The sequence below is a fragment of the Alligator mississippiensis genome, chromosome 10 (assembly GCF_030867095.1).
Source record: "Alligator mississippiensis isolate rAllMis1 chromosome 10, rAllMis1, whole genome shotgun sequence".
NCBI lineage: Eukaryota > Metazoa > Chordata > Crocodylia > Alligatoridae > Alligator > Alligator mississippiensis.
In genome coordinates, this window is record NC_081833.1 from 71,100,749 (window position 1) to 71,126,302 (window position 25,554).

Genomic DNA, 25,554 nt, shown 5'->3' on the forward strand with positions numbered 1-25,554 from the left:
GACAGGTTCTGGCTGATGGACTTGTTTGTCATGTCCCTGCCCCTTCCCTGTCCTTTCTCTGAAATACCCTTCTCTGCTTCCATGGATGTAGAGACACAGGGTATAGCTGTAGAGCCAGGGTTCCAACGTGTATGTGCCCAAGGGCACATTAGAATTTAAAAGGAAAAGCAGCAGGCGCCAATATGAATATTAAAGTTTAGAATTTGGATGAATCCGATCATCTCATCCATTACTTTAAAATTGCATTAGATCTGCAACTTTTAAATGCAGCTTCCCTTTACTTTGTATTTTTTTGAAGTTTTATCCATGGCACCATTTGGGAACCGCTGCTTTAGACTGTATAGGTGCTACAGACCCCTGTGTCTGGATTCCCTCTGTTGTGCTACCCCATGCAGAGGTTCTGGACAGTTTCCACAATTAGACTTTACAAGGCCTTGAAGAAAGGAGGAGTGGGTTGGGGATTGCACTGCCTTTAGCATCAGTTGAAGGGCAGATACAAAATGTCACATCTTTATGGTTATGAGTGATCACAGAAAGGTCAATAAGGGGCTTTCACCATTGCCTGATCATGAAGGGGCTGACCTTTAGGGTGGCTCTGGCCATAGAAAGGCACTAGTAAGGGGGTGGGGTATCAGAGAAGCACTGGTTTACATGCAGTTTGGTATATGCTTTAAGTCTATTATTATTTTATGTATGGAGTAAAGTAGCAAGGACACCTATATACAGGGATACGTGCATCACCACTAAACTGATATTGACTCACCTGTTCCAGTGCAAACCTTGACTCCCAAACAGCAGGTATTAAAGCAGTCTATGAACTGAGTGTAGGCCAGGCCTCAGCTGGGGTTGGGGTACTGTCAAAAAATGTTTTTATAAATTCAGCATGATGTACTTTAGTTTCCATGCAAGAATGTAGAAATCATCCTTTCACTGAAAAGAAATCCAAACTAGTCCCTTAAACACTTTGCCCATTATTTAGCGTCTTTGGGTCCTATAGGGGACACAGGCCAGAGTAGGTTCTAAATGAACTGTGGTGAATTATTCTGTGAATTCGTTTCCTTTTTAGGTGGTTACATCTGTATGCAATTTCTTGCAGTTATACAGTGCCTGCAATTTCAAAAGACTTGGCCTAAACTACACCTATAGCACCTTTGCTGTTGAGCTATCAGCGTTTCACATAATGATTTAGTGAGCCGAAAACCTTTGTATGAATAACAACCATATTCTAAGGTGTACTTGGGTTAAATTCGAGCAGTATTGCAAGATGTGGAAGTAACCTTATCACTTTGTCCAAGGTGAACCTGATATTTTAAAGATCAACCACTGGAGTTAGCTCATTTTGATAATGTATTGTTACTTGTGTATTCTTTCCATTTGCTGCGATCCTAAAATAGCATACTGTTAAAACCCAGGAACACCCAATGAAACAGTCATCATTAGCAGTCCCTTGATAGGAGGGTGACAATCTTCTAGTAAACAGGAAAGTCATTGGTAAGTCCGTAGATAACTGAGGAAGCTGATCTAAGATCTGCATGTTTGACTGCAAATGAACATGCAAACAATTCTTGGATTGAAGTTAAAACTCGTTCAATGGCAGTGTCATTGCGAGGCCAGACTACTAGAGTAATTTGCTGATTTAGCAGGCAGCCCTCTTCATTAAATGCTGTTCCTGCCATGAGGATATGGACAGATGTGCAAACTTGTACAGAGTGGAAATCGAGGCAGGGGGAGTGGCGGTAGTTGTTCTGCAATAAGTTTCTGTCTGCCACTACCCCACAGTGAATGCAGGTTAAACTGTTTTGTTTAATCCTGTATGTGGGAGAGGAACGGTTTATTTTTTAGTTCGTGAGATACAGGATTGGATATGCAGAACGGTTACCACAGAACAGCTATTACGCTCTAAGTGCCCCCATTATCCACTTTACCTTTACAATTTATTCATCTGTCCATAACCCAGGTTTCTGGTGAAAGAGGAGTTTGTTAAATCTGTTTGCGCTCTCTTAAAATCTTTGCATTGGTCACCATCTACTGTTTGATTTTGAGGCTTTTAGATAAATGACAAAATTGCTATCTACTCAAATGGGGCAGGCTCAAAGGTTTAGTGCCAAGTCCGGAGGTCTTTCAAAAGTATTCACTCAACTTAGGGACTACAGATTTAAGTGGAAGATGGCTTGAACACAGCTTGGAAAAGTAGCTATTATTACATGTATGGTGTCAAAGGATGCAGTCCTGTTTTTGTGGTAGAATGAATGAATTGTCAGTATTGGGATTAAGAATGAGTCCACTTTCCAGTTTGGGTTTAGCCGCTTTAACTCATTTCTTTAAAAATTTTTATCATCAAGCTGTAGGACAGACAGATGGACACTATGATTTGCAAGAGTAATAAGGTATCCTTCATGGTAGTCTTGGCCGGACTCTTTCCCAGTGGAAAGACCTAGCACAATGCCAATGCAACACTTGGCTTCTTGCTTAAAGGTGAATTTCACCGGGAGGCAGTGACAGTCTTTCCCTGGAGGTTCTCTCACATTTTCTACTTCTGGAGCTGGAAATCTATTCTTTATTTACTTTTAAATTAATTCCAGGATAGATTTCCTTTCAGCATAGGTTTATTTTTTTGTGTTGACAATTACTTTAAAAGTGCTTTGAATGCATTTCCTGAAAGGTCTTCTTGGTAAGCAATAATGTACAACAGTGTGCATTCATAAATTCATATGCACCTGTTTTAGATGTATAGCCTTGGCTAGAGCAGCGGTGATAAGATACCTTTCTACGCTATGCCAAGCTTGCATGGCTGCTGATGGCACAAATAGAGCATCCTCTTTATTATTACAGCTCTGCTGTTATCAAGCAAAAACGCCTATTTTTTTTTTTTAATTGAGACATAAAATAATACAAGCATTGGCTTTGAACCCTTCCACAAAGTAAAAAACTGGGACAGATTCACTTCACTAAAATGAAGAATTCTGTTAATTTTATGACCTTTGTGAAGCAATGGCGATGACGGGGAAAAACAATCTGATTCTCTCCTCTCATGTGAGCAGAGACTGAAAACATTTAAAAAAAAAAAAGGGACAAGCACATGGGGGGGAAGAACAGCTCTTCCCTTCTTTTTTTCCCAGCTCAGGAAGAGTGTACTCTTTTTTTCTATTTTTTTCCTACGTAAGTAAACTATACTGTCCCACACCTTCTGACCTCCGTCTAAGGGTCATGTTGCACTTAGGACATATTAACTGCACTTAAATTGTGCGTATTCATGTATTTGAGCAGTAAAACACCCAAGCGTCCAGGGTTGGACACGGGCATGGGTCAACTGGGTGGCTGCCTGGGGCCCAGGCAGAAAGGGGGCCCCAAAATGGTAATTTTATTATTATTATTATTATCATCTCTGGCAAAGGGGGGCCCAATACTAAAATTCTCCCAGGACCACCAGGATTCTAGGTCCAGTGCTGTAAATGCCATTGCACCGTAGCAAAATTATGACTTCTCGTGGGAGGAGTATCTCAAGATCATATTAAGTATCGTCTGACTGCTCCACAGAGCATTGGCAATGTGTAGGGGGTGCATGTGAACCCCCCGAGATTGGCTGTGTACCCCCTGGAAATGCCAGCTCAGCAATTGGCTGTGGAGGAACCCTCCCCACTCCCCGTCCCTTAAGCAATCTGGCACCCCCCCAGACTTGGGAGGCACCAGTTGCCCATGCCACAGAGATCATGAGTTCAAGATTGGTTCAGTGCTGGGTCTTGGGTACAACAATCAGGTGATTCAGTCCCAGCCCTAGCACCACACTGGAGCCAGTTCAAGACTGCCCAAGTCAGAGATCTATCTTGCCATGTGGATCCTGCAGTATGAGTGGCACCTTCTCCTGGGTTTGGTTTCCCATGCCTCCCTTTGCCTGCCACCAGTGGCAGAGACCTAGCTCACCTCTGTGTGCTAGGGAGAGTAGCTCCTAGGCTGGGCAGTCCCTGGCACACAGTGGGGAGGGCATAATTTCCAGGCATGGGGGTTGCGCACCCTCATGGCTGGACATATGAGTTATGGTGCCCAATGCTATGGTTAGTGTCTGGGGGGTGTTCTGTAGCAGAGAACTGGGCACTGACAAGTGATAACATTCATTGAGCACTGGGTGACAAATGTCCAGGTTTGTGCATTCAGTTCCCAGCAAACCGACTTTGCACCAACACATCAGCAAGTACACAAGAGGTTTTTGCATTCAAAATTCATTTGAGCTTTGTGCGTGAAAATGCTGTCGCTGATGCAGATGATAGTTCCAAAATCTCGCTCAGCTGAAAGCAAAGGTAGAAGGTGCATTTGGTGTATGTGCAAGCTTGTGTCTGTGGAGCAAAGTACTGCTGAAAATCAGGCTTTAAATTACTGGTTTAATGTTGCACTTTAATACAGTTTTGATCCTTTTCTGCACCTGTTGGTTATTATACCGAGGGGATTTAAATGCCTTTGTTGCTGAATTTGATGTAAGGCTGATCACAAAGTCAATGGAAAAAGTCCTATTGATTAAAGGGGATCAGGAACAGGCCCATTATCTGTTTATAGCTCTCTTTCAAAGGTGAGTTAGTCTCTAAGGCCCCTATTTTCCAAAGCTAATAATCAGCCTTTTCCCTATTAAAACATGAACAGAAATGGTACTTTTATGCACTTCAACGTTTTACTCTGTGTTTGGCAGTACTCTCTGATCAATGCACTTTAAACTTAAGCAGCTGCACTAAAAATAAAAATAGGAAGGGATAAAGACCCCTGAGTAGTTACTGGATCATTTTAGGCAGGTTGTGCTTCTTTTTGCAAGAGCACGCTGACATTTTATGCTTTCCTGTGGCAATATGTTTTATGGGATAATTGCTGTAGGCAGAGTAACATTAGCTGTTAGAATATTTGACTTTTGTTTTCTTGCCCCACTTTATGGCGTGTACCATTGCATTCTCTCTTTTCAGAATCCTTGCTTTGTAAGAACCGAATGAAAGGATTTGTTCCCAAACAAGAAAAGCTTGGAATGGAAGGAATGAAAGTTAAAATAATAATACCATAATAAAAAACAGATTGATAGGATTTTTGTAGACTATGGAAGGCCAGGGAGTCTGTGTCCAGCCCTCGATAAGTTCAGTGAAGATTTTTGTTCGATCAAGGACAGCAGGATTAGACCCTAAGGTTATTTCTCAGCCGATAAAAGTTTATTTTATTTCCTATTCTCTCTCTTAATAGCTGCTATTACTTTGAAACTATCCTGCTATTTTTGCAGTCAATAAAAAGGCCAAAAAGGGTCCTTGTCTGCAAATTGTATAAACTGTAGCATGAACTAAAGCCACTACGAAAAATGGAAACTCCAGATGCCTTCTGTTTCCCCAGCATGCTAGTGATTGGCCCAAATACATGCAAATAAGAGCTGGAGGCAACCTCTCAATGTGGCTAATGCTTAAAAGCACAACCATGTTTTGTTAATCAGCTTATTATGGATTTTTTTCTTTACTGTTTTAGAATGATTAAAGTAATAGAACAATAGGAATTGTGGGGGCTCGGTAATGTCTTTGCACTGATTTTAATAGTGTTGAAGGGGACTTTTGCTGTCACAAAGGAACTGTGTCCGAGCAGGGCTGTGGATATATCCAGGCTGATAGTTACTCTTGCTCCTGGGCATTTAGGCTGTGATCTCTAGGCAGGCAAACGGCTCTTCCTCCACCCCATTGTTTCCTCTAAAATATGACAATATGTGGTTATGTAAGTCCACACTGTGCTTGATGGTATGTATGTGAGGTGCTAGGAGTCGTGGGGTTATATCTCAAATTCTCCTAGTGGCGTAATGAGTAGAACCCTTTTGAGCCCATGGAGCATTGTGGAAAACCTTTTGCCTTAATGCCACTATGTTGGTACTGGCCACTGGTATCCTGTGTTGGCCAAGCACATCGAGGTGTATTTCGTATTTGTACCATTGGGTTGAACCATAGAACTGTTGCAGGTGCTCCTGCTTTTGGCCTGATTCTGAACTGGGGAATTCATTTGCAGAGAGGTTGCAAGACCTTTATTGAATTGCACAAATACTCAAGAACGACGAAACATGGAAACCCTGCTGTTTCTGGTGGTGGCACAAGCAATGGCGGGAAGATCAATAGTGGTTCCACAACTGCCTCATGAGGAACCAGGTCTTCTTGGACCCATGCAAGGAACCACAGGTCACAATTGAGGGATTTCATACTGGTACATAAAAAGATTGCCGTTGCTGTCTAGACATGGGATACCCTCCGATTTCATAGCCACCAGATTAGATGTTGACAAGCCAATCGTGGGTTCGGGTGAAGTGGAATATCGAGAGACTGTTATGAAGGTAACTTACCTGTGGTTTGTCAACACCAGAAACTGCCTGAATGAGCTTCAATTAAAGTGGTTCTAAACTGGGTTGAAGCAGTTGAAAGGACCCATGTGCCCACAGGTTTTTCTCCATAAAGAAACCTGTTAATGTTACTAAGGGCCTTGTTACACATGAATTGTAGGTCGCTCCTGGAGCTCTTAACCCCTGGATTGTCCATACATTAAGACCTAGCTTTAAGCACTTTTTACACAGCTTAAAGATACGCAGTTCCAGCTAGATTTATCTCTGATTCGTGTTATACAGCTCATGTTACACTAACATGTAGTCACTTTAGGCTATGTATTGGTTTGAACTCCTCCCCCCCCTCCCCACATTGACCCGGATCAGGCTTGCTGTCCCCTCTGCTCTCCCCAGCACCCCAGATCCCTGATCACTGCCCCAGTATCCTCCTGCTTACTTGTGTTTGCCCAGTGTGAGCAGGCAAGGAAGGGTTAATCTTCCCGCTTAGCTGCCACCACCACTGCTCCTGTCTGGGCTCAGCACTGGTGTGGGCTGGACAGGTAAGCTAAACCTTCCCTGCCTGCTTACTTGAGACGAACAGCATGGTCAGCCACAAGTAAGTGGTTGGGGAAGCTGGCGGGAACCCAGAGGGGCAAGTGGGGAGCCCCAGGGATGGGGCAACTAGGAGCCTCAGGGGAAAGCGATTATTATCTTTCAGTCCTCCAGGTCCCTGCTGGCCTACACGTGACTGCTCCAGACTCAAGCTTGCATTACTACCGATCACCATTTGAGACGCTCACGGTGTAACTTGTAACAAGGCCTGAATATTGTAGCACTATGAGTAATATGGGTATTACTCCCTGGTTCTGCAGGGTTTGGTGGACCACCGGGACAAGTGAATGAACAGTAGTGGGGGAGCCACTGGCAAGATGAACAGCAAGAGGTAATTAGCCATGTTAGTCAGGCAAAAGGCAGGGTACATTTGCACCTTATAGACTAACTACATGAGATTTATAGAGAGCACAAGCTGTTGTGAACGCGAGTTCACTTCATCAGATGCTGTGAAAGGACAGCATAAAAATAAGAAACCATTGATCCTCCGTATCATGGTATATGCACAAGAGGTCTGTTGCTAGTGCGTGTACTACTTTGTGCTGAAATACCACGGACCCTCTTGTAGGAAGTACCAGGGATGTAAAGTACTTGCTGTTTTTATTGCTTTAAAACATCTGGGGTGAGAGGCCTACTAATCTGCATGGGGTATTTTGCGCCTGATTAATTTTATGGATTGCATGTGGGCAGGGTTGCTTTTACTTGCCAAAGTCAATATCAATTTTAATGAAAGTCTGTGCGCTTGCTAGTTTAAGGACATAGGGTGCCATGTTATTGGCTTGTGTAGATTGCTTGCTGTTTTATGATATACTTCAATAACACCTATTGGTAGAGCTGTTGCTTACCATTTCCTTCCAATTGGACGGACAGCAAGTACTTACATATCAAACTTTACTGAACCTGCACATACTTGGAAGTAGAAGTGCAGTCAGATCAGCTCACCACTAATGATGAGTACTTTTCTTGTCTTTCCTTCCCCTTTACCCCTTTTTTTCTTTCCCCTTCCCTTCATGCTGCTCTTTGAAACACCACAGTTTGAACTAAAACAAGTTAAATGCAACTTTGCAAAGTGAGCAGATTCACCGGTAGCAGCGATCTCTGCTACCTGAGTTCCTCTACTTTCCCCAGCCCTCACCCCCTTCCTCTTCCACCTTTTCTTATACAGACATTTTTACTTGCAATGTCTTATACTGGCATAAGGACACCTTGCAGGTTGTGGCAGCGCATTGAAAAGAGAGGATGGAGAATCCTTAGGCTTGCTTAAGCAGTTGGAGAAGGACGTACGCTGTAACAGGCATGTGCGCTTGGACCTGTGCGGCACAGGAGTTTTGCTCAGCAGTCTGTAGAGGCATGGCTTGCATTTATATCACAGGTGCTTCAACTTGCTTGTTACTGTTCTGGGCAAATACTCTGTGAATTTCTGGGTTTTCTCCTTCTCCGCTGTTTTTTTTCCCCCCATGTAAACTCCAAGTTTTTCTGCTCCCATTCCTCCTGGGCCAGCAGCAACTCCCTAACTTCTGTGCCTGTCCTTTGGATCTCTGATCTGGTCATCTATCTCACCCCTTTTTTTCTTTTCTCCCTGAAGCAGCATCTGAGCCTTCAGGCTCTAGAGTGGGATGGCTGGTCCTTCACATCTAGGAAGGGAAAGCGAGAGGCAGCATATTATTTTTGCTGTTATTTTAGACATGTAAGAAATGAATCATGTTCCCCTATTTGCTGCAAGGCTATTGTTTTCCCCTAGTATCATTTTAGGTACATTGGCCTTTATCCTTTTTAATCTTGGCTGTTTGGAGGTTGCAAGTAAAAATATAGGGAGATAACTGATTGCATGGTCAAGTCCTTCCCCCATTCCCTGTTTACAGGAATAGATGGATGATCTTTCAGTGGACAGCACCGTTTTGGCCATGGGACAGTGTTTGGAGGAGAGGGAAAGTGATATGGGGCCTCCTTTCCTAGCCAGACTACACTGGCTTTTTTTTTTTTTTTTTTCAGGCTTGTTAACCAACCAAAGACTAATACTTTGGAGGTCAAAAAAGAGGAGTAACTTTTCAGGCCAGGAATTAATTTAATTCCAAATGAAATCATCTGACCCAGGATAGGATTGGTTGGTGGTGATTGACTTCTGCTTTATCCACCTATAAGTTCAAAAAGTGGATTAGACTGAATTCAAGGTCAGTCAAAGGGTTCCCTCAATACATGCAAAAAAAAAAAAAAAAAGTCTTTAGGAATCTGGCAACTACACCAAAAAAAAAAAAAAAAAAATTAAGGGAGGAGCCTTTGGACCAGCAAAAGTTGCCTTAGCAAGCAGTCTAACTGAAGAGAATCCTGCTGCATGACCAATTGCCATGTCCTGAGATGCTGCAGCCATCCAAGATGCTGTCTATGAGACCCTCTTCCTCTCTGTAACAAGGTTCTCTTCCCTTCTAGAGCAAGAGAATTATGGTAGATCCAGCCCTTCCTGTTGATTTGTAGCGGGCCATGGTTGCCAGGTTGCATAATTTTCTGTGAAAATCCCACCCTGATGTATTTTTTCCTTGAGAGGTGGAAGGAGCAGAGGTGTTACATGCAACCAATGTACCCAGGGCAGTTCTCTCCATCCCCCTTCCCGACCTTCCCCAGCCTTCTGACTTCCCCATTCATTGTCATGGTGTGCAAGGCATCCTGGGAATTGTCATTCTGTAGAGCAGCAGTAGAGCTCACTACTACTGGCAGGAAGTTTCACCCCATTTTTTGCTGCCAAAGCCTATGTCAGTAAGGGGAAAAATGTTGACTTCAGCAGCAAAAAAATGGAGTTAAGTCTCCTCTAGCAGCAATGGATTCCACTGCTGCTCTACTGAACTATGATTCCCAGAATGCCTTGCACTCCCCAACACACAATGACTATAACAGCTGCTTCCTGCAGCCAGAAGGTGCAGGTGGAGCGGAGGGTGAGGTGCCCTCCTCCCATTCTTCTGGCTCCCCACTCCTAAGGCAGCACACAAGGCACGTGCCCTTCCTGCCTACCCCACATTATGCTACTGGGGGGGTGGAGAGAGAATCCCAAAAGACCCCACAAATCTCAAGGTCTTATTCTATTGCTTTTATTGGGGTAGAATATGGTTCCAGGCAGGGATAAGGGCAATACAGTGGTAGGCACGGAGAAAGGAAGGTACATTTCTCCCAGGAGTTTACAATCTAGCGTTGTCATATTGTCACCTAATTTGCTGCAGGGCTGCTTCTCCCTCCAGCTGTATTAATCATTCCTCTTTCCTTCCAGAGCATAGGCATGTCATGCTTATGACTCGAATGCAGTAAGTATTCTGTTAAGACTTGCGGACACAATGTTGCTGCAGACAGCAAATGCTCCAAGGAGCGATTCTGAGGAGTCAGGAAGGCAAAAGGGGGAAGATTGCAGGGTAGGAGGGAGCAAGCTGGAAAAAAAAGCTGAAATTAAAGCAGGAGTGATGTGTAAGTTGGTGGAGTTCTTTTCCTCATAGTGTTTAGAGTGAGAACACATATATTAGTACAAATGGAGAGCAAATAGATAACTTTTTAGGGTTGACTCCCATGTGTTGTGGTACCTGGATGATTTTTCTTACCCACTGGGATCTCTAGAAGCCCCTCTGCGAGCCCTCATTGCACGGGCTGGGGAAACCGATCTGAGGTTAGCTCCTTGCACCCTGGGTATCAGGGTGATGGCAGTCAGAGGATGTAAGAAATGTGCCCTGTTGGCTGCCCAGCCGATAAGTAACAAACAGCTCTCTGGTTCAGAGAGAACTGGTGCATGGAGGCAGTTCAAGGTCACACACGAGGCAGAATAAGTCAAACCTGCCAACCAGCTCTGTCTCCGTAACACTCGCCCTCCCTCTGCCTATCTCTATCCTGCAGAGCATCCCTCTCCTCTGTCTTCAATGCAGCAAGGCTCTTTAACACCTGCTTAACTTTCAGCATGCACATAGGCACTTTTGAAATCTCTGGCACTAATTACATGCTTAAAATAAGGTTGTGTTTGAGTGCTTTACTGAAGGAGGAGCCTCTTCTTTAGGGGTCTTTGCTGTAGCAGGGGCCTCGTTCTGTCCTTTTTCATATTCAGTTGAGCCTTTTTTAGACATATCAGGTCCCCCCGTTCCTCTTTTTCTGTTTCAAACCAAAGACATTGCTTTTTCAGGCGTCTCTTTGCTTCTCTTTCTAAAGACAACTCAACCATCTTGCAAGAAAGGGAAATAATATTAAAAGCGAGTCCATATGAACAATACTGTGTTAAATACAGCTGTCAAGATCAGTGCAAATATAGAGTCATGAAGTTAGCATTTATATTTCTTTCCTGGATAACTCAGTTGAGCGCATGATAGCAGAATGCAGCTACTAATTGACAGCTCCGATTTGGCTTCCTTTGTTGCAGAATCATGTGATAAATGTGCAAACACGTTGTTCCTCGCTTTTCTTTGTAATCTAAGATTGAAATCAACAAGAGTTGTTTGTTCCTTTCCGTTACCATTAATTAGCTGGATTTATAGCCCCTTTTAGGAGTGTTCTTTAAGTACAGAATTAGCTCTCTTCTTCCAGATTTTACTAGCACAGGCTCCCTTGTTGACTGTGCTACATAAAGGCAGAGAGCCAATGCACCTTGAACGTTGCAAGTTAACAGCATAACTACGCTGTTGGAAGATGAGCACCATAGGGTTATTTGAAATTCAGGCAACTTACCATGTGCGACACCAGCACTTAAAATAGGGAGGAGAAAAAAAAGCTTCTTGTTTAAAATGAAATATTATTAAGACTTACAAACACTTAAGACCCAGATTCTCAGAACTGCATGCATTCATAGGCGTGTGCGCAGTTCCCAAGAGTGTATTTGCAGTTGTGGTAAATAAGGACATAAATCACCAATTAGATAGCTAACTGTTCATTTGTGCCTGCTGTTTTCAGGGGCAAGGGGGAAGGAGGGGAGAAGGTGCTATGCAGTTGCCAACATTGCTTATGCATATTAGGACTCTGCTCTAAGGCCCATTAAATTCAGTGGAAGTCTGTCCTTTGAGCTGGTGAGAGCTGTAATTTGTACGTGGAAAAATGCCCATGGAAATTTCTGAGCATGCATCTTGAGCAGTTACAAATCTGATGCATCATTTCATTGTTCCTTGAAATGTCATTCTTTCCTACATTTGCTAATGGAACCATTGAAAGCAAAGATTTTTAAAAGAAATAAATACAAAATTAGCCATCATTTTTGCAGCCACTGATAATCCAAGCATGTTTGAGTCATGTTTAGACATTCAGGCACTGGTCCAGTTGTTTTGCGGTTCTAACCAAGTGACAAGACAGATCTGTGACTACCAGTCTGTCTGACCACAAAGTCATGGAAACGGTTTACTCAAAATACATTATTTCTTAAGTGTGAGCACACATTTTGAGCGAGATGGTATTTATTGCAAATGGGATCTTTGCAAAATGCTCATAGTATTATGCATTGCACTCTATCGAGCCATTTGCGATTGTGAATTATCTGGTATTATATAGCTGTTTATTTAGTGACAGATCACAGAGATGCTACTGTATATACTAGCTCTAATAAATGCTAAATTTCCTCATTCCTTGAAGAGATTTTATAGTCTTGAAAGTGGTTTAACTAGGAGAAAAGAGGAAAAAAGAATCGCAAAAGGTGACTTCCTATGAAAATATTCAGAACGTGTAAAGTATGGTACACACTGTTTTAGAAACGTGCAGTGAGTTTCTTCTACAGACACCTGTATATCACAGTAAAAGCATAGCGATACCATCTTGCTCCTGAATCTTCTGGTTCATAGCCTCTTTGCATTTACCCAAGCAAAATGAACATGATATGATATGAAAGCACGTCAAGAAGAGCAAACGTGTGTTGCTGTCTGTACATGGAAATCTAGTCACACAAAACTCACTGCTCTTAAAGGGGTGCCCCATGATCATGGAGCTCAGTGATGAATTGGGCTGCTGCTGCCAGCTCTTTGAGCTTGAATTATTATTTCATGTTATTTTAAGGAGGGTGTAAATGTACTGCAGGCTGAGTCTCAGTATCTTCCGGGAGGTAGATGAGTGCAATTGTAAGCATCTTCTGATAAGAACACGAGTTTCACAAAAGTTAAGGACCACGTGTTTGAAACAAAGCTACAGGGTGGGTGCCCAAGTTGTGATAAGCGGGAGGAAATCCTGGCTCTGCTGAAATCCATATTAGCTCTCATCGTGCCAGGTTATCACTTCTAGTGTCTCAAAGCTAGGCATTCAGACATGCTTTTGACCATCCGGTCTTTAGCGACTTACCCAGAGTTGAAGGGCTACACGTTCTGCCCGTGGATCTTCCAGAGTGCATTTATGTTCTGCTATGGAGGCTGGTGGCCACCCCTAGTTGTGGAGCTGGCTGCAGATTCAGGACCTCACTGTAACCACATTGCACAAAGCAGTTAAAAATAATGGCCCAAGTCGCATTAAACCATTATAATCAAATAACAAGTTTCTCTGCTTCAGTTTAGCACTTTGTTAATTAGAGCCATTTTACTGCTAATTTCAACAGCATTGGAGGAAAAGCTTAAACTGATTATTACTGAGGTGATCCCCTGTTCTGTTTCAATTCCGAGTGCGAGAGGTTCGCTCCTATTTTCACGATCTGCTGCAATTGTGCATGTTTTACTGGATGCATTTCAGTATCATCACCAAGAGAGGTAGCTCTTGCGGATGAGTATTGCCTCTATAGAAGAGCTTTCTGCATCTTCACACAAGGTGTCAGACCGTTACCTCATCACACCCTCAACTTGGTAAACTGCAGAATGAGAGAATTGGCATGGAATAAAATTATAAGGTAAAAATGAAATGGGAACATCAAACAAGATATTCTGTTTCGACTATGAATTGTTTCAAAAACGGGGTGTTCCTGGCTAATTTTCTATGATTCTGTGGAGGTCCTGAAGACCTAACTAGACAGCCTTGGCTGGGATGATGTGGTTGGGGCTGGTCCTGCTCGGAGCAGGGGGTTGGACTAGATGTGACCTCCTGTGGATCCTTCCAACCCTCGTTTCTGTTACAATTCTATGAAAACACTATGAACTCACCTTTCAATCTAATGGGACCCAAATGTGGGGCCTACAATTGCCAATTCAAGGGGTGCATTCTTGAAGTGCTAACACTTATTACCTTCTAGAGTTTGAAGTTAGAAGTTTCCTTATTTCAAATATAAATAATGTACTTTCAGATTTGTATGGAATGCAGGTAACTTTGGGATTAGAAAACTTGATGGCCCTCAAACATGGCACAGCTAAGAGATGTGTAAATACAAATTATCCCAATGCTTTCCAGAAACGGGCCTTGAGCTCATCAGCCTTTTGTCTGCTGTCCCTGGCTGTTTGGAGCGCAGAGTGCTATCGTTTGTGAAGCATGTGCTTGTGAATTTTGGGAAATGGAATTTGGATTAATCCAGGATTATTTTGATCCCATCCCTCTTTGCGTTTTTGGGACATATGTGCAATACTGATGTATGTGCATAAAGAAAACAGCTTATTTTCTTTGTACTGTCAATAGCATCGACAAGCATTTATCTAAGTAAACACACAGCAGAATGATTAAGCAAGGGCGAAGCTGAATGTATGAGATACAAATTAATTTTAGCATCGTTCATAATCTGTACACCATAGAAAATACAAAATGTTTAGCACGGGGGAAATGTACCAAGCTATGTAAAAAATGCAAAATGAGATATGGGAAATTAGTTGTTATGTAATGAGTTTTGGATGGAAGCCACAGTTTCAATCAGTAAAATCATTAACAAGGCGAGTTTCTTACACTCGAATGATGCACTGCAGCCAAAGGAGACTATCATCTCACATACACTTCCATAGCACCTTGTGCAATGAGGCTCCGTTCTCATTGAGGCCTTTGGGCAAAACAATTACATCGGGCCTATTTTGGTCATAGGATAGCCAAGAATGATTATCCTTATTTTGTGGGGAAAATAGAGGCATAGATTCTCCGGTTAACAGAAAGAGGCACCAACAAAGGTGGTAACAGAGCCCAGATCTCTTGAAGCTTTACTTTCTGAAACAACCAACCAAATGAAATGGCTAACGTGCACTTTTTAGCAACGATCATTAAGGCAGAGAGATCCTGGCGAAGCTAAGCCACAAAAAGAACTTAAAAACCTCTTACAATGGCATCTAATTAAAAGGCACAACTATTTTCTGTTTTATTGTATAGTTAGTTAATGTTGTGTTCGAACTGTACTGAACACTGTGCACCATTTATATCCAAGTGATAGTTGCAAAAAAGAAGGCTGGTAGAGCTCCTTTGTATACTACTCCTCATTAAAAAGAACATCCTATATCTATTTCCAGTATGCGTGGTTTATTAGGGAAAAAATTAACAGCAAGAACAATATAAAATAAGACAGAAGAAAGGTTAAATTAATTCTCAAAGAACAGGGCAAGATTCCATATTTATAGTTTTGTAAACAGAACGTTAATCAGATGGAAAGTGTTCAGCAAAATACAAAACTGTTATGGGCCCTAGTTCAGAGAAATATACTTAGCAAAATATATCTAGCTTCCATACTTCAAAAGACAGCGCAAAGCTGCAGAACCTGTGGGAAAATCAATTTTCTGCAGCGTCAGTGGCTTGCACAGACTTTCACAGTGCAGAGCCTAGATTTTTTTTTTTTTTTTTTAATTTAACTGATTTATTTCTGGTCCTCTACTCCAAAATCTATGCTGCAAACGCATTTGAGATGATCCTCCAAAGTGCTGTTGAAATAATCAAGGAAAAACTTGATGTCCCTGGAGAAAAATGGCATCAAACAATGCTGGAGGCATATTTTCCCTCCCTTTTAGCTTCACACATTATGGGATAAATTTAGCAAGGTAGGGAGCAAGTTATTGAGAGTCTTTTTACCCTTCTTCCCCTGTTTCAAGTCCCACCATCCCCCCTTTTAAACAAATACTATAGTTTTTCATTACATCTCATGATACTGGGTATGTGGCCAGCTGATACACTGCTGGGTTGCTACATTAGGAGGTAGAGCTAGTTCCCCAGTTCATTAGTGTGTATGCTGCTGCTTGTAGGAAATACTAATTAGCAGTCAGTTGGGACTTGATCAAATACGCATTGAACTCAGTAGAAAGGCTTCCATTGACTCCAGTGAACATTGGATCAGGCCCTTGGTACACACATTGATCCTGGACAGAGGAGTGGCAAATTATGCACCCAGTACTTTTTTTTAATTATGGATTCCTGCTCTGTGCTAACAAGTTTCCTGGAGGAGATAGATTTGCGGTCTCCGTTCTCTGTTCTTCTTTGATGTGCTGGTCAGGGCAGGATTGGACTCGGTGACAACAGTGAAGTCATTAAGAATAGGGGACACCTGTTTTTAATAGGATCTGTAACCAGTTGTGTAGAAGCAAACACTAATATAGTTTTAGGCTAATCTGGAGATTAAATTGATGCTTCACTGACACTTTTTCTCTGCACCATTGTAGAGACATGCACTGCGTACAAAACTTGAGTTCTAGAAACTATCTGAACACAATACATAATCTGTCTCTCGTATTTCATGCGACGGTGTTTACTTATTTGGATCTTTTCAATTGAGTGCCTTCTCCATTACTTCCAGAGTTTATTATTCTGAATAAAAGGGAATACATTACAGTAAGCAGCATAGTTTTACTGGTTCACAAGTGTTGTTTAACCCTGCAAAGTGAGATCAGGATCCGAATGCAAAATGCATTACTGCTAGAGTCAGGAGACTCCGTTACAGACTTCCTTATCCAAGGCAGCTCTTCTGAAAAATTTGGGAGGAAGGTACTTTGGACATTTGAGGGAATATTGAACTGCAACGTGCCAACCTGCTTGTCTGTTTGCTGTTCAATTATGTCTGTTTAATCCAGCAGCATTGAAGTCATGCATCATTTATGGAGTTTAGAGGAGAATGGCCAGCAGGTTCTGGGTGGCTGCATGAAAGGAAGCAACGTCTAAAATAAAATGTTGATCTGGATGAGATTTTTCCCAAATGTGTATTTGGCCCAAGTTTGTAAACAGCCTCCCTGAGACTCACAGATATTTTGAGTGAACCTAGCCCATGTTTTGGATGAACCCCAGTAGCAGTTCAACATTTCAGACTTAAATCATTTCATCTGGGTTTTGTTTTTTTTTTCATGTGAGCCCAAAACACAACCAGGGAAGCTGAGGAGTATCTGAGAACTGGAAGTGATAAAATAACAAAGAAACAAGAGAGACCCACATTAAACTAGCCGAATGATGTGCTACCTTTTAATAATGCACTGTGTAAACTGTAATCAGGACTTGTAGTAGAGATGATATCTTTTATTAGACCAACAAGATTTTTGCAAAAAAAAATAATCTTTAATTGCAAGCTTTCGGGCACAAACGCCCTTCATCAGGCACTGGAGAAAAGATTGTAAAAGTTCTCCTGGGTAGAAATGCAAGTTCATATTTCATAGGATTTTGCAGAGGAGTCAATAGATGGAAAACTCCTCTGGGCAGAGAGTTCACAGCTGGTCTGGAGCCTCTCACCTCCTGCGAGGATCTGTGATTACCTAGAAACAAAGGCAGGAGCAGGATCTCAGGCTGCAGGTGGTCACAGTTGCTTCCTGCTTGGGAAAATATGAAGATTTCATTTTAAAAAATCGGCTAAAATTGAATATCTTCCATGTGTCAGGTATCCAGGTTGTAGCCGTTCGGGTCTAGGGGAACTGGTCTTGTTGGTCTAATAAAAGATATCATCTCTACTACGAGTCCTGATTGCCTTTTCCTCTAGACCCATACAGCTACAACCTGGATACCCGTGGAAAAGATGACACTTAACTTTGCTTCCTTTAACTGGTACCATTTCCTGATGGGTAGAGAACAGCTGAGGCTTTTCTGGGTGCTTCATCCTGGTTGTATTTGACTGTGCCTTAACATGGGGTGAATGTGCCCGGGACAAGAAAATTCTTCTTAGCAGTGTTTTCCTGATCCGTACATGCTTCCTAGGCATCCTCATGTTGAAGCTAAAAGGGATGATGGGGACCGACTGCCACTCCAGCTCCTCTCACTGCCCTTGGTCTGAGACAGAGCACCAGCACCCACACTGGAGCTCAGTTTGCTTGGCTTCTTATTGTTGCTTTCATGTAAGAGGTTTTTAGTTATTTAGAATTTAATCTGCATTAAGATACATATGGGAGCATGAGGACTTTTGTCTGCTTTTTAAATTATTTCTACTCCTACCACCTCTGCCTCTTCTTGTTTCTCCCTTATCAAAGCAGGAAGCTTCTTATTCCTAAATCTCCAGACTTCAGGAGCCGTTTGTTTTGCCAGTGCTTCTTTCTCGTAAATGGTCACCCTGCTACGGCTTTATTGTTTAGCAGAAACTTGCGTCCCTCTAAAGTGTTGCATCGGTTTGGCATTTTCTTCGAAGAACAGAAGAGTGCAGATAAGACTGAGGTTGTTATTGATGGATTAAGTCAGATCCTCCCATGCCCTTTTTCCCCCACCATGCAGCAGTCTAGCAGTCCTGAGACTTCCTTCCACCTTGATTTTTGTCAGTTTTAGGCTCCTTCTCTCTCAAGCTTTCCATGGAGTTTGGGATCTTATGGGGAAAAATGGTGAAGGATGGGCTAAAACACTTGGGAAGGAAAAGAAGAATGCATTCACTTTAAAATCCTCTGTAAGAGAGGTTGGCTTTCCCTATTCTGCTCTAGGTCTGATGAGAGCCTCCATCAGGTACTTCCTTGTCTAAATGTAACCCTGTGGAATACTCTAGGGCATTGGTTCGCAAACTTTTTTCTACCAGGACCCATTTGTATGCATCAGTGGCCAGTCCTGACCCAGTTCCCCTCACTCACGACCCGCTGCCCCCAGCCCCTTCGTGTGTGGGGCATGGGGGGGGCAGGGAGGGTATGGAGTGAAGGGGGGTGGTGTGTGGGGAATGGGGGTCCACCAAGCAGCCCCTCACAGGCTGGAACTCTGCCAGCCTGCAAGGGGAAAGCCAGTTTCCCCCACGTTTTTCTCCTTTAAAGGAAAATCCTTTTTAAAAGTTTGCTCGTGATCCTTTTGATATATTCTTGCGATACAGTTTTGTTTGGCGACTCACGGGTTGAGAAACATGGCTTCTGGGTACTGTAGCCAAGAGAATGGGGCATTCTTCATTTCATGTAAGGGCACAGCATCAGCTTATCTGCGCGTTAGGTATAAAGTATACCGTCATGGGCATTTACACATCACCATTTGCTCCCTTACTGGTTCAAAGAAACAGTAGGTCTGCCTTCTGCAGTACTGACTTGTTCTGTGGGACTGGTTGATTTAGTAGTTGTTAGTCTGCCACCTGGTGATAATTCATCAATGGGGTCCTCCATCTGAGGATGTGTATGCAACCAGAAAGAGCAGGAAATGTCAGATTTTTGCTCTAGGTCAGAAGTATGGTCCTTTGGGAGAAACCTTTCTGATTCAGTCGTCAGGTTAAGTAGCCTATGCACTTCCACCAAATCAATTCCTACCAAGAATCCTGAGAAAAATGAAGCAAGACAGAGCAGCAGTTACCTCCGTAGTCTGACTTGACAAACGTGGTTCTGATTTCTATAACTCCTGCGGCAGATACCGTGTTAAATGTGCTAATAAGCAGATACGCTTCTCTATTGTAAAGCTATGCTTAAATTAACATGGATGTTGCAAAGAAAATCAGCAAAACAAATTCTAGTGTAGACCTGTCCTGAGAAATGAATTTTGATCTGTGTACTTTACTGTAATATTTGAAATGTGCTCCAAGTTGGCAGGTTGCATCCAGTTATGGAACAAAACCAGTGCCCCCTAGAAAACTGGCATAGCAGTTGTTGAAATTTGAATATTCACAACCAAATTATAGTTACTTAAGCAGGGAGAGACGTTCATAATTTACAGCCAGGAATGTAATGGTCTGCTTGTGAATAAAATAAAATGGCAAAGTCCAGTAAACAAATGATTTGTTTCAAATGACTTGCTCCAGTCCAGTGTTTTCTAAGAATGTTTTATGTCACTTTTTATTTGAATGCCAGTGGAGAGAGAATGCTAAAACAGAGTTACTTTGGTATAGAAAAACAGTTATGTGAATATGTGAAACCACTGGTTCTATGACAAAATGTACAAAAGGGTCTTAGCATTGGTCACGGAGTAACTTCAATTGAAAAAATATGTAGCAATTATGAGAAATGTAGATGTTGTATACAACAGCAAGTTATTATATGCAGTTCATTCCAAAATGGTTCTGGGTAACATTTAAAATTTACCGAGGAGGGGATATCTGAAAAGAGAGATCCCTAATTCCTTTCTGTGCTTTTGGGACATGTGGTATTATTTTAATAAGAAGGGAACAGATTTATGTGGCACTATTACCCTTATTTCCACAGAACATAACCATGAAGTCAGCCTAAAGTAATAACTCTGGCAAATAGTTCCCCCAGTCTACATGACAAAGCATTTCAGGGTGTGGACATGTAACAAATTTACACATTTATAAAAGCCACTGGTATATGTGGCCTTTACATTACTCAAAATAAAATAATTAAGACACTCTTCTCTAGAGCAGGGCTGTCAAACTGGCAGCCAGTGGGCTGTACCTGAGGAGTTAATATGTATGCCCTGGTCCTAACATTGCTTCCCTTTTACTCTCTGGTTGCTGCTGTCAGAAAACCCAGGTTCTCCTTCCCTCTCCCACCTTCCATTGCCTGCTCCCACCCCGAGGGTGTGACTGAGCAGCGTGGCCTGTAGGGCTGAGGGTGCCCTTGCCCAAAGGGCTGAAGAGGACCCAGGGACTTTGTGTGGCATTCATGAACACAAAGGGGTAGAACTTGCTTGTCATGCAGTGGTGTTGGGGTTGGCCAACGAGGTGGGACTACACTGTTTGTTTGTCTGAGCATGCAGAGGTTGTACGTGGCGTGGCATGTCCATGTGTCAGGGCCACAGGGTGCACTGAAGCTTGTGCAGTGCTTCAGGAGCTGTGCGGTAGTTAGGGGTGGGGATCCTACGTGCTGTAGGATGTTGCAAAGAAAATCGGCAAAACAAATTCTAGCGTAGACCTGTCCTGAGAAATGAATTTTGAACTGTGTACTTTACTGTAATATTTGAAATGTGCTCCAAGTTGGCAGGTTGCATCCTGTTATGGAACAAAAACAATGGCCCCTAGGAAACTGGCATAGCCATTGTTGAAATTTGAATATTCACAACCTCTGTGCTGTAGCCGTAGAATATATGGCCTGCAGCTTGTGCGGGCCGGGAGCGGTCCCAGGTTTTCGGGGGCACGTGGCAGGCTGTGGCCAGCAGCCCTGGCACGCGGGTCGGGGAATGCAGGCCAGCGGACTAGAATTAGGCACGGACGCTTAGCGGTTGATTAAAGATTATTTTACTTACACCGAAGATGGTCGCGGTGCAGGCAGGAAAACTTGCTTGAGTTGTAGTTACAGACAGGAAAGAAGAAAAGCGGACAAGAGTTCCTTCCACATGAATCTTTAGCCCAATCCAGTTGAAGGCTCCAAACACGTGAGTCCGTCGTGTCAACCGAAGAAAACAACTCGGAGAAAGAGCTCTGGATACACTCACACAAAGTTTGCTAGGCTCCGTGGAACTTGTGCGCAGGGAAGGGGTTCATCAAGGGATCGTTCGGCGACGGGGAGAGGCCAGAGGTTGATCAGACCGCTATAGCCTTCTCAAGGTACACGCTGGGTCCGATAGGCTCCGCAGCACTTAGAGGTCTTCACGAGACGTGAAGTTCTCCTCCTCCTGATAGTCGTGGAGTCCTCCAACTTGGGCGGAAACCACTCAAGCCTCTTATACGGCTAGCAAGCCAATCACTAGCCGCCACGTGGGAATAATTTAGATCTGGCCAATAGTGGGACACAAATTTGCATGCGAGTGGCGGGAACTCCTTTGCTCCGGGGTTTTCTCTTTGCAACTGAGAAATGCACCCTGCAAAGAAAGCTCCTCATGGCGGGAAATAATTTAGCAGTGCCGAAGCGCGCGCACACAAAATCACACCCTTGGGTTGTGACACAGCTCTGAGCCACTTAGTTGAACAGCCTCACTCTAGAGCACTACAGCTGGATAGTTTGGCTGCTCTCCTGAGAGATGGAAGATGGAAGTTAAAAGCACCACAAGCAGAGGAGAGAATTGAAGTCAGATCTCTCACATTCTGGGTGAACTGTGGACACTCTAGAGGGCAGGGCTAGGATCTAGAATGACCCAGAAAGACTGGAAAAATGGTCCCACAATCAACCAGATGAAATTCAACAAGGACAAATGCAAAATCCTGCACTTGGCATGGAATAATTGCATACGCAAATACAGGCTGGGGAATGATAGGCTCAAGTGAAGTACTACAGAGAAGGACTTGGGGGTTAGAGTGTACCATAAACTGAACGTGAGGTAAAAGTGTGTTCTTGTTGCAAAAAAGGCCAATAGCATACTGGCTTGTACCAATAAGAGTGTCACCTGCAAATAAAGAGAAGCGATTCTTCCACTCTATTCAGCACTGTTGAGGCTTTACCTGGAATACTCTGTCTGGTGGACCCCAAACTTCAAGAAGGACGTGGACAGACTGGAAAGAATCCTGCAAAGAGGGAAAATAAAAATTAGGGCCTGGGAAACAGGAGTTATGAGGAAAGGCTGAAAGAACCAGGGTTATTTAGTCTGGAAAGGAGAAAACTGAGGGGGGATTTGATAACAGTCCTCAAATACCTGAAGGACTATTATAGAGAGGATGGAGAAGGTCTCTTCTTTGTGGCCAAAGGGGACAGGATTAGAACCAATGGCCTCAATAACTGTAGCAGAGGAAATTTAGGTTGGAGATTAGGAGGAATTTTGAGAATGATCAAGCAATGAAACACATTACCTAGAGAGGGTGTGGCATCTCAATCCCTGGAAATTTTCAAGAGTAGGTTAAGACGTACACTTGGCTATAGTGGTTTAGCTAGAGATGATCCTGCTTTAAGTAGGAGGCTGGAGTAGATGACCTCCTGTAGTCCCTTCCCACCCTACTTTCCTACAATCCTGCGAACCATTAAAGATCCTATGAAGCCATCTTTTTCACTTGGCATTTTGCAAATCTAGCACTAAAGAGTTTCTTGTGGGGAGCAGGGATTAGTCAGTGAATTTAGGTCAAATTTGAAAATCGTTCTGGGGTGAGCGAACCAGGATTTTCAGGTTACTTTACTATATTCTGACAAAGCTTTGCCCAGTTTTACTAACCAAGATCAGACTATTCAAGCTGATCTTTTGTTAAAATCTTTACATAGAGAAATACTTTTTAATGGACTGGAAAATTAGTCATAACAAAGAATTCTGTACTGTTTTTTCCTTTTTTAGAAACTCTAATGGCCTTTGGGGATTGCTAAACTGCTCCCTCAATCTGACAATCCTGATTTTTTTTCCCATGGAATATTTTAAAACATCTTCTGAATCATCAAGCCTGGGAAAAAAATTGTTCATGGATTTTCTGTTTAAAAAAGGCTTCTTCCTTTCATGTACTGCTGGCTAATTTATGTTCCAGTCCTGAGTACTTCTGTTGAAATGTTGCAATATTTCAAGTTTCAAACTTAAAAAAAGAAGACCCCTTAGTGCATTTTAATCCTTTCAGTTAACCAGATTGGGGGGGCAGCCCATTTTTAAATACTGGAATCTTGAAGTGTCCAAATTCCCTGTTCGGATGGATCATGCTGGCACCTGTGTATTTGAAATGGCTGTTTCTGACTGTAGAAGGGCCCTGGCTGAACAGCCCCGCTGGGGTGTGGCCCAAGTGCTGTTTGCTCCACAGGTGTCTGCTTGCCCCTTGTTTCTATAGTTTGCCTACGATGACTTGGTGTTACTGAAGGAAGTTATCAGGATGTGGTACCTACTACCTTGGGGTTTGCTGCGATAGTGTGGGTCCTGACTGGTGCGAGTCTTCTGTGTGGCTCCACCCCCCCTACACCCCATCGCTTCGCTCTTGGGTGTTATTGGTGATCAGTCTGGCCATCTAATTCCATTGAGCGTCCAGCTTTGCTTATTCAGTGCACGTCCCCAACAGAGAAAAACAAATACACAACTAAAACTTAGGTAATCTTGGTTGTGCCTGATTCAGGCTTCTTGTCAGCCCTCTAGTACACCTCAGTTGCTGCTCCTGAGGTGAGTGGCTCATTCGAGCTGATCCTTCCCCTTTTCATGAGTCAGGTACAATTGGGTTGGCCCATCTGGGGCTGAGCCCTTGGAATACAGGGCTACCACGGAATAATGAACTACCATGTGGTCCCTATGTGTACGTGACTTTGATTCGCAGGGTGACAGTCAGAGTTTTTCCTGTAGAGATGGTGAGTTGTCGGTCTTAGCTCTAGATCCAGCATTCTGGTGAGGAGACATGGCACAGGCCATTGCCAGTGCCAGCATTCACTCTTCCTTTGGGGTTGTCATCTTTTTATCCCGGAAGTTCTGGGGTGACTTGGGCCAAGCTGGATCCCTGTTTGCATCCACGTGCCCTGTGCTCACTGCCAGGTGTTACATGCTTCAACTGGGCTCGCTCGTCAGCTCCTGCACCTGTGGCTCCTGGGCTCTGGGTGTCATTGTGCACATGCACTGCCTGTCTGCTTGACTGGTTGTGCTCTGTGATTGTGTGGGACATGGGCTCTGACTTCCACTTTGGTCCAGGCAAGGGGCCAGCAGTGAGTCCACTCCCTGCCAGCTGCGTGTCCCACCCCAGGAGCAGAAAAGTGGTGGGGGGCTCTGGCATTCCTCGGGCTCGCTGTTTTCCCACCCGACTGGCTGTGAGCCTGTGCCCATGGAGCACTCCTGTGGTCATTGCACCATTAGGTACAGGGCTTGGCTGGGTTGCTGCTACATTGCCTCAAAGTACTAATTGAGAATCCCGATCTGGGATTTGAGAGCAGAGTTTCTGCTATGGTTTCTGTGGCAGTATCTATCTTTCATAGTTCCTGGTATACATCCTTTAAACAAGTTATCTGACTTTTCAGTATTAATAGACAAAAAAAATGTTTCTAAACTATTCTTGGAACCATTTCACTAGAAATAAAAAATTGACTTCTCCTGCCTAAGTAGACAACATAATAAATTTAGCGTGCCTGTGCCTATAGTGAGCACTGCTGTGTCTCAAAGTGACAGTACTATAGCACTGCCTAGTGTCAAGCAGTGTTCTCAGGAGCTAATTAATTTTTCCAACCTATCTCTGCCAATGCATATCAGATGCCCTTGCAGTCCGAGGCTTCTTTGTGAGCACAGAGTGACAGTTGAGTCAAAATAGCTTGTGTGGGCTAACTTCTTTTTACACACAGCAATCAGATGTATATAAGGGACTCCTGTCATTTGTAGCCTAAGGTCACATGATCCAATGGACAGAATGTAGGACAAGTGGCAGGATACCTAGGCTTGTTGCTGACTGTGCCACTGACTTGCTGAAGACCTTGAAGAAGCCACTTAAATCACTGTGCCTACAATACCCTGTAAAGTTGGGATGAAAATATTTGTGAAAATGCTTAATAATATTTAGTTGCTTATATCTTATTGAAGCTTAAATCTCTTGAAGTGAGAGTCTAGTGCTGTAACTTGCTATATTACCTAGTTTTCCCTATGTGATAGTTGCCTCCGATGGATCTCTCCCATGTTGAAAATGCAGGGTGACAGCAATG

At 43.2% G+C, this 25,554-nt stretch overlaps 1 protein-coding gene across 2 annotated transcripts in view; it reads left to right on the plus strand.

Annotated features, from left to right (window-relative positions):
- CDH13 (cadherin 13) overlaps positions 1–25,554 on the plus strand; it is a 788,124-nt gene that overhangs the window by 210,401 nt on the left and 552,169 nt on the right. The gene's annotated exons all lie outside the window — the stretch shown is intronic.